This window comes from Python bivittatus, unplaced genomic scaffold (assembly GCF_059951505.1).
Source record: "Python bivittatus isolate LINGU-HERP-01145 unplaced genomic scaffold, Pbiv_v1 ctg000330_np1212, whole genome shotgun sequence".
Taxonomy (NCBI): Eukaryota; Metazoa; Chordata; class Lepidosauria; order Squamata; family Pythonidae; genus Python; species Python bivittatus.
The window spans coordinates 6,325,884-6,336,438 of NW_028277058.1; positions in this window are offsets into that span (position 1 = coordinate 6,325,884).

The following is a 10,555-nucleotide window of genomic DNA, read 5'->3' on the forward strand; positions in this document are numbered from 1 at the left end:
GTGCTATGACCTTTGGATAAAGAATCAGAAATAAGTTGGGAAAATATTAATATCATCTCCTATCAAATTCCAAAGGGAAAAAAGCAAAGAATTCAAAGTGGAAGTAAAAAAAGCCGACAATGTGCAAAAGTCTAAAGAAAACATCCTGTGAGCTCAGAAGTTGCAGCTCCTCCTGTCCCTCAGTATTGTGTTAAAAGGATATGGAGTCGGCTTTTCTTAGGCACAACACTGAAAAGTAGAGGAGTTCTCTTCCAATGAGGGTGACCCTCCCTAATAAATATGTCTGCCTTAACATAGATTTTTTATTGACAAAAAAGTGACTGTAAGCAAGCCAGTTGAGTGTAGTGGTAAAGGCATCAGGCTAGAAATCAGGAGGTTGTGAGTTCTAGTCCTGCCGTAGGCACAAAGCCAGCTGGGTGACCTTGGGCCATTCATTCTTCCTCAGCCCTAGGAAGGAGGCAATGGCAAACCACTTCCGAAAAACCTTGCCAAGAAAACTTGAGATACTTATCCAGGAGGCAAAAACTGACTCAAAGGCACCAAAAAAAAAAAAAAAAAAAGCAAGCCAGCATTCCATTTCTATAAATGTGGATAGTCTTCTCTAGCAATAGAAGGTACAGTCCACTGTGTTCTATAAAATCTAGTTATGTTTGGCAACTTTTAAATGCTGATAGGGCATAAAAATATCAAAGTCCGTTTACAAAGATTGAGCAGCGTAGCTCTAGCAGAGTAGCTAGAAACTAGGCCCAACTGTGGCTGGGTTCATACAACATGCTAAGATGTAATGTGATCTAATTGGCTTGCGCTAAATATGAGTGTAGGCAGCCAATATTCAAAACTTGCTAGGAAGGCAATTTAATATATGCTAGGGTTGGGACTCATCAGGCAATAAATCTGGCTGAAATATATGTGAAGTTTGATTTGAGGGTCATTTGATAAATATTACCACCGGTCAGGCATAGGAAGGCATCCACTGTGGTCTTCCAGCGTTTCCATGTTCAGTTCAGATCATTGCTTTACAATATTTGGCCTTCAATCCTTGACTAACTCTGGCTGAATTCAAAGAACACTCTTAATTCTCAAGGAATCTACTCCTCTAGACTCCCTTAACTCAGCACACTAAGTTATCTGCAGAATGGCTGATTCAGCGTTATGCCTGAGGGAAGTACATACAGTATTTCCCAAGCTTGTGCATCATTACGCTGACTGTGAAAACAACTGGCTATTGACTGAAAGCTTTTATTTCTGTTATTTTAGTCATCTGTAACTAGAAACAGAGGATATTAATAACAACAAAATATATATTTTGAATTATGTATTTATCGAGTTTTCATCTCTTTTTAAAAATAATCTATTTTATAAACTTGTAAGGAAATTCTTTAAATAAATAAACAAGTCATGCTTTAGGAATCAAAATGAATGATATGGTATCCAAAAATTTTACACAAGCATTATGCTGTTGTTTACACCCTACACTGGCATAAAAGAATTGAGTAGTAATGAATTTGCACAGAGATGCTACATGACTATTAAATATTTTAATAGACAATTTATTTTGCATTCCTGATTCATGGATTTCCCCCTAGATTGCCTGATGACATATGAATTTACTGAACAGAATTTTTTATAAAAGTTGAATACCAAGAGAGGGGCTCCAGTTACAAAACAGCAAACATTCACCATCTGTCATTAGGACTCCTCACGTTGATATACTGAAAAAAGGCAACAGTAAAGTTGCCTCTAGATACAGGATTTAAATAAATGACATGAAATTAATTTTAAAAAATAACTGAAGAACCCACAAAAATAAAAAATATTATGAAACCTGCTGAGTTGGACCAATACTTCTATTTTGTTTCCATTAAATAAACACACAAGAGCTTCGTGTAAATAAAACTATTATGAGATCATCCGGCACCATGGGGTGAGGTATCATCAGTATGCTGATGATACCCAATTATACATCTCCATCCCAGGTGTCTTAAATGACACTGTGACTGCCCTCTCGCGGTGCCTGGAGGCTGTGGGGGCCTGGATGGGGACAACAGGGTTTGACTGAACCCTGGTAAGACGGAGTGGCTGTGGGTACGGGGAGCCTCAAAATCTAGGAGTTTGTCATCTTTGGTTCTTGACGGGGTCGCACTACCCCAGACAGACCCAGTGTGTAATCTGGGGGTCCTCCTGGACTCACGACTCCTGCTCGAAGAGCAGGTGGCAGTTGTGGCCTGGAGGGCCTTTGCATGACTTCGTGTTGTGCGGCAGTTACGCCCCTTCCTGGATCAGGAGGCCCTCCGCACGATCACTCATGCCCTGGTCACCTCTGGGTTGGACTACTGTAACGCGCTCTACATGGGGCTACCCTTGAAGAGTATCCGGAAGCTACAGCTGGTGCAGAATGCGGCGGTGCGGACAGTTCTCAATGCCCCTAGGAGGGCACATATAACACCGCTGTTGTGTGAGCTGCATTGGTTACCAGTTTGTTTCCGGGTTCAGTTCAAGGTGTTGGTCATCACCTTTAAAGCCCTTCATGGCACAGGACCAGGTTATCTGAGGAACCGCCTCGCCCCGGCTATTTCAGCCCGCCCCACTCGGTCCAGCAGAAGGGGCAGGTTGCAGACCCCACCGTTCAAGGAATTTTGACTGGTCTAGGCAGAGAGCCTTTTCTGCTGTGGCTCCTGCCCTATGGAACATCTTGCCTCCCGAGGTCCGGTGTGCCCCCTCCCTCATGGCCTTCAGAAAAGGGGTTAAATCCTGGCTCTGCCAGAAGGCCTGGGGGCCGGATGGGGGCTTGCATCTGTGGAGATGGCTGGTGGGGTGATGGGTTGCCCCCCCCCCACAGTATCTTGAAGGTTTTAGGGCTAAAATTTATAGGGGTTTTTTAGGATATTTTTAATGCATGTTTCTATTTTTAATTATTTATGGATTTTAGCCATTGTTGGAGGGATTGGTGTTTTTTCCTTTTTTGTTATTGTGAGCCGCCCAGAGTCACCCGTTGGGGGAGATGGGCAGCATACAAGTTTAATAATAAATAAATAAATAAATAAATAAAACTATGCCCTATAATAGAACTGTATACAGTATATATTTTCAGACTGACTGACTGCCATGCTCCAAAAAGTGGCCTGAGACAAGAACAAATTACATTTGGTACTTCATTAAAATTAATGTATTAAGTACAGTTTACTCACAGGTACTAAGATTACCCTCTATGCATAATTTATATAATACTTATATTTATACTTATATTTGTATTTTATTTATTGATACACACACACACACACACACACACACTCCATCCATAATTTATCCTGTCACATTCAACTTACAAGGGATTGGCAATTTTAGGAAAGGCTCTGGAGACCACTAGTCACTGTGCCATACCCTCAAAAACATTCATTTCTTTTATGTTATACAGATAATATTTGAAACATTGTGGGAAATAATTACATCCTTAGTTTTTAATATGGAAATCCATCCTCTGATACCAGTAAGATTCCTCTATGACAGTGATGGCAAACCTATGACATGCGTGTCAAAGGTGACATGCCGTGATGTTTTGGGTGACATGCCAGCGTTCACCAACACCCAACAACAATTATTCTCCCTGTTTGAGTTACCAAAGAAACTTAATTTGTTTTACTTGTATTTCATTTTTCTAATTATTTGATGTTTCTTTATATAATACATGATTGGACTGTATGTTTTTAAAATAATTGAACACGTAAAGAATTGTTTCTCTTTTGTTTGGGAGGGGAGGGTTTCACACCAGCAGAGACAAGTTAGGCATTTTCCGAATTTTTGACATGCCAAGCCAAAAAGGTTTGCTATCACTGCTCTAAGATATTGGTTACTATACGTGAAATTGCTTATGTTTTTACCAAGCCTAATACTGCAGTAAGGCTTTATTTATCAGATGATTTACCAAACCAGAAAAAGTTGATCATAACTTTTTTTTCCATTCTTTTCCAATAAAATTTAATGGTAAACTTAAATAGAAGATGAGTCAAAGGGAGAGATTAGTAGTTCTTTTGCTGGAATCATTGCAAGCTGTACTTACTCTGATTTTTTTTTAATTAATTTTGATTTGCATTAACTTTTCATTTGTATGCTGTATTTTTCATTTGTATACAGTAGCATTCCTCAAACTGAATCCCTCCAGATACTTGACTCCAACTCCCAGAAAATATAACCAGGAATGGTGCGTGCTATGCTCCAAAGCAAGTGGAGGAACCCCACGCTGAGAAGGGAAAGATAATCTGTATTCAGATTCCCATGCAATGGAAGGCAACAAATGCTAAAAACGCACCGAAATAAGAGCTTAGATTTGTTTTTAACCTTCAACGTAATAAAGTTCCAATCCAATAAACACACTTATGTGTGCTGACCTTTGAACTTAGTGAGCAGATGTGTTTTCACCATAGTGTTAAAATTATTTCAAAAAAGCAACAACAATCATCTGTGGCTCTAATAGCACTATTGGAATGATCTACACAGTCCATCTTCCCTTAAGCGTGCAGAACAAAGAGAGATGCAGACGTTGCATTATGACATGCCCCCATGTAGGGGGTTTTATATGACTTCCACCACCACCACCCCTTGGGAGGCAGGCAGGACCTGCAAAGGTCCATGAATTCAATAGAGGGTTTGATCCCCACAGAATAACATCTGGCTATCCCCAGCCAAACTACAGTGGGGCAAAAAAGTATTTAGTCAGCCACCAATTGTGCAAGTTCTCCCACTTAAAAAGATGAGAGAGGCCTGTAATTTTCAACATAGGTATACCTCAACTATGAGAGACAAAATGGGGAAAAAAATCCAGAAAATCACATTGTCTGATTTTTAAATAATTTATTTGCAAATCATGGTGGAAAATAAGTATTTGGTCAATATCAAAAGTTCATCTCAATACTTTGTTATATATCTTTTGTTGGCAATGACAGAGGTCAAACGTTTTCTGTAAGTCTTCACAAGGTTTTCACACACTGTTGCTGGTATTTTGGCCCATTCCTCCATGCAGATCTCCTCTAGAGCAGTGATGTTTTGGGGCTGTTACTGGGCAACACGGACTTTCAACTCCCTCCAAAGGTTTTCCATGGGGTTGAGATCTGGAGACTGGCTAGGCCACTCCAGGACCTTGAAATGCTTCTTACGAAGCCACTCCTTCGTTGCCCGGGTGGTGTGTTTGGGATCATTGTCATGCTGAAAGACCCAGCCATGTTTCATCTTCAATGCCCTTGCTGATGGAAGGAGGTGTTCACTCAAAATCTCACGATACATGGCCCCATTCATTCTTTCCTTTACACGGATCAGTCATCCTGGTCCCTTTGCAGAAAAACAGCCCCAAAGCATGATGTTTCCACCCCCATGCTTCACAGTAGGTATGGTGTTCTTTGGATGCAACTCAGCATTCTCTCTCCTCCAAACACGACGAGTTCTACTTTGGTTTCATCTGACCATATGACATTCTCCCAATCCTCTTCTGGATCATCCAAATGCTCTCAAGCAAACTTCAGACGGGCCCGGACATGTACTGGCTTAAGCAGGGGGACACATCTGGCACTGCAGGATTTGAGTCCCTGGCAGCATAGTGTGTTACTGATGGTAGCCTTTGTTACTTTGGTCCCAGCTCTCTGCAGGTCATTCACTAGGTCCCCCCATGTGGTTCTGGAATTTTTGCTCACCGTTCTTGTGATCATTTTGACCCCACAGGGTGAGATCTTGCGTGGAGCCCCAGATCAAGGGAGATTATCAGTGGTCTTGTATGTCTTCCATTTTCTTATTATTGCTCCCACAGTTGATTTCTTCACACCAAGCTGCTTGCCTGTTGCAGATTCAGTCTTCCCAGCCTGGTGCAGGTCTACAATTTTGTTTCTGGTGTCCTTCAACAGCTCTTTGGTCTTGGCCATAGTGGAGTTTGGAGTGTGACTATTTGAGGTTGTGGACAGGTGTCTTTTATACTGATAACAAGGTCAAACAGGTGCCATTACTACAGTGGAGGACAGAGGAGCCTCTTAAAGAAGTAGTTACAGGTCTGTGAGAGCCAGACATCTTGCTTGTTTGTAGGTGACCAAATACTTATTTTTCCACCATGATTTGCAAATAAATTCTTTAAAAATCAGACAATGTGATTTTCTGGATTTTTTTTCCTCATTTTGTCTCTCATAGTTGAGGTATACCTATGATGAAAATTACAGGCCTCTCTCATCTTTTTAAGTGGGAGAACTTGCACAATTGGTGGCTGACTAAATACTTTTTTGTCCCACTGTATTTGAAGCCAAGCCAATAGCACAACTTCTTTATGGTGCCCAGCTGGGCCCCTTCTCCAATTTTGCACCACTGGAACTTATACAATCCAAATTTCTAAAATCAGCCCTTCAAGTCCCAAAATGTGTCTCTAATCCCACCCTGAGACTAGAGACAGGCCTCATGAAAGTGGAGGCTAGAGTCTGGGTGACAATACTCAACTATTGGCTCAGACTATCCTTTTTTTCCTCTTGGCCTTGCCCCATTAACTATGAGGAATGATTTTTGGTCCACAGTGGCAACTAAAATCTCATCCTTGGGCTTCTCTCCAGGTCTTCTACTCAGCATGGGATCTGACCAGGCCAAAGCACTCATTAAACAGCATGTAGCAGACACAGAGCACCAACTGCATCTAGCCAGGACTCCAACCTTTATTGCCAGTGAATCCAACAGGTATTCCGCCTCCCCTACGGCATACTTAACTAAAGTAGAAGTACCTAAACACCAGAGGACCTTTACTCTGGCATGATGCCACTCCCTCCTCTCAGCTGTCCTTGAAGGCCAATACAGGAAGATCCCTTACCCGGAGAGACAAGGCCCCTGTGACTCTGGACATGTGGAAACAACAGAATATGTGCTTCTCTAGCGCCTGTATTACAGAGACATTTCTACTAGTCTCATCTCATCTATTACTGCATAAATATCCAGGATGCACAGGACAATTCTACACCTCCCTGCTGCTTTCAGATACCAACCCTGCTACAACATACAATGTTGCCAAGTTCTGTGCAGCAGCGATTACAATATGACAGATGATGACCTATGCCATAAACTAGACTTAATGAGCATCTAGTTTGCCACACTAGAGTGCTCTATAATTTGATAGATAGAGTCTGCCATATACTAACCTTTATGCTCTCCCGTTTAATGCCCCTACCCCCATTTTTAGATTCTTTTAGACTCTTATGCTGGTCTTATCCTTATGCTGGTCTTTGACCGTAATAAAGATTTGATTTGATTTGACATCTGGCTACCCACATCTGAAGAGTCCCACCAATGACAATACTGGTCATGTGGTGCCTCTGTTGGGCAATGTCACTGTGACACTAATGGGTGAGTTTATATGGAACAAACCAGATGATTTTTTAAAAACATTTTGTTTAGCATTTTGCTTTACTCACATAAAGTATAAAATCAAAAAGAACAGAAACATTATCACCTACCCTTTTATAGTAATCTGCATGGGGGACAGGCGGGGGCAATTTATAACTTCCCTCTGGACCTACATTGTTTGGAAATAAGCTTTATGGAATTATAGAAAGACAGGATTAAAATACATCGCAATCCATGCCAGGACTTGCTTTCTACACTCTAATGCACATCGTAATAAAAGGAAGAGCATCATGCAGAGCCCAACTATTCATTTTATCAAATACATATTCCAACAACATTGCGTATGATCATTAGATAAGTGAAAGATGAGAATGATGCTGACTCATTTACATGAAATTAAGTCAGTTAGATATTTGTCACAGTAATCTGTTCACTCTCCCCCATCCTTTATACTGCCTTTCATCGGCATTCTGTTGGAAAAAGCAAAGAGTTACCTTTCCATAATATTTTGCACTTCAAAAAAGTTGCTTGTGTTTACATTTCTTTCTGGTTTGTTCTCCACACCAGAATATGTTGCTGAAGTCACCCTCTGGCACAGCCTTTCCCAACCTGTTGCCCTCCAGATGTGCTGGGTCTAGAACTCCCACAATCTAAGCAGGCTGAGAATTCTGAAAGTTCTGCTTTGGCATATATCCTATTATGCCAGTTCTTATGAGGCACATTCTACTAAGTTCTGTACTCCTGAATAATTGTTTTATTTATACACACACACAATACTGTGCAAAAGTTTTAGGCAGGAGGGAAAAAATGGTGTAAAATAAGAATGCTTTATGTTTATGTTTATCAATTTACAAAATGCAAAGTGAGCAAACAGAAGAAAAATCTAAATCAAATCAATATTTGGTGTGACCACCCTTTGCCTTCAAAACAGCATCAATTCTTACACTTGCACACTTTGTACACTTGCACACAAAGTCAGGATCTTGTAGGATTAGAGTCAGGTGTATGATTAACCAATTATACCAAGCAGGTGCTAATGATCATCAATTTCATGTGTAGGTTGAAACACAGGCATTAACTGAAACAGAAACAGTTGTGTAGGAGGCTTAAAACTGGGTGAGGAACAGCCAAACTCTGCTACTAAGGTGAGGTTGTGGAAGACAGTTTCATGTCACAGGTTGTACACCATGGCAAGACTGAGCACAGCAACAAGATACAAGGTAGTTAGACTACATCAGCAAGGTCTCTCCCAGGCAAACATTTCAAAGCAGACTGAGGTTTCAAGATGTGCTGTTCAAGCTCTTTTGAAGAAGCACAAAGAAATGGGCAACTGTAGGACTGTAGATGCAGTGGTCGGCCAAGGAAACTTAACACAGCAGATGAAAGACACAGCATGCTTACTTCCCTTTGACACTGGAAGATGTCCAGCAGTGCCATCTGCACAGAACTGGCAGAAACCAGTGGGACCCAGGTACACCCATCTACTGTCTGGAGAACTCTGCCCAGAAGTGGCCTTCATGGAAGAATTGCGGCCAAAAAGCCATACCTCTGATATGGAAACAAGGCTAAGCGACTCAACTATGCACGAAAACATAGGAACTGGGGTGCAGAAAAATGGCAGCAGGTGCTCTGGACTGATGAGTCAAAATCTGAAATATTTGGCTGTAGCAGGAGGCAGTTTGTTTGCTGAAGGGCTGGAGAGTGGTACAATAATGAGTGTCTGCAGGCAACACTGAAGCATGGTGGAGGTTCCTTGCAAGTTTGGAGCTGCATTTCTGCAAATGGAGTTGGAGATTTGGTCAGGATCAATGGTGTCCTCAATGCTGAGAAATACAGGCAGATAGTTATCCATCATGCCATACCATCAGGGAGGCGTGTGATTGGTCCCAAATTTATTCTGCAGCAGGACAACGACCCCAAACACACAGCCAATGTAATTAAGAACTATCTTCAGCATAAAGAAGAACAAGGAGTCCTGGAAGTGACTCCAGGTTTGGCCCCTACAGAGCCCTGATCTCAACATCATTGAGTCTGTCTGGGATTACATGAAGAGACAGAAGGATCTGAGGCAGCCTACATCCACGGGAGATCTGTGGCTAGTTCTCCAAGATGTTTGGAACAACCTACCTGCCGAGTTCCTTCAAAAACTGTGCAAGTGTACCTAGAAGAATTGATGCTGTTTTGAAGGCAAAGGGTGGTTACACCAATTTAGATTTTTCTTCTGTTCACTCACTTTGCATTTTGTAAATTGATAAACATAAACAATTACAATATATATTTTTGAAAGCATTCTTACTTTACAGCATTTTTTCACACCTGCCTAAAACTTTTGCACAGTACTCTGTGTGTGTGTGTATACGCACACACACACATACATACATATATTTCAACCCAAAAAAACAGACTCTAACTAAAACCAGTAATAAGCAAATAGACTCTGTAGAAGAGTCAAAGTTCTTCTAAAGGGAATAAATATGGAGGAACAGATTATTTTCTTTCAAAACAGATTACTTTCTTTCAAAAAGAGGCAATCTTTAGTAAGTAAAAAGCAACAACAAACTTAATTTCCCCCATTTTAAATTTTTCAAACATGATAGAGGAATCTACGCTAAAGATATGGAAATGTTTCTACAGCATAAGAAAACTATGCTGAGTAGACAAGCTCATCCAAAGTTTAACAACAGCTTGAAGTATAAAGGAGTGAAAATAGTCCTTAGGCTACTAAAATGCCCCTGCATAAAATGCCCCTTAATGAAGAGAAATGTACCACCCCAGCAGTACAAAAACTGCATAGCTTCCAATCATCCTAATGTGGAAGGGTTACTCCCTTCCCCACCAAGAAGGAAAAGAATATTGCAAGAGTATTTCTTGATATTCAGCTATCTTCTGTAGAACATTCTGTGGTTTTAAGCATTTTCAGATGCAGCAAGTCAACTGAACAGAAATAGAATAAAAATGCTCCCTCTAATGTTTCTACTTCAGAAGTTCACCAAACCATAAAAATTACTGTATTCCCATTTGGGTAATTTACATATACTTATCTTACACAAGCCAGTCGATTTCCATGCAGTGCAATTGATGCTCTGCTTTCTATCTTCCTGGTTATCCCACTGCATCCTGGTCCAACTTCAGATTTCATCAGGCATTGCTCCCCTTTATCCCTGCGGCCGTAAACGGGTGCACACATTATTTCTACCAC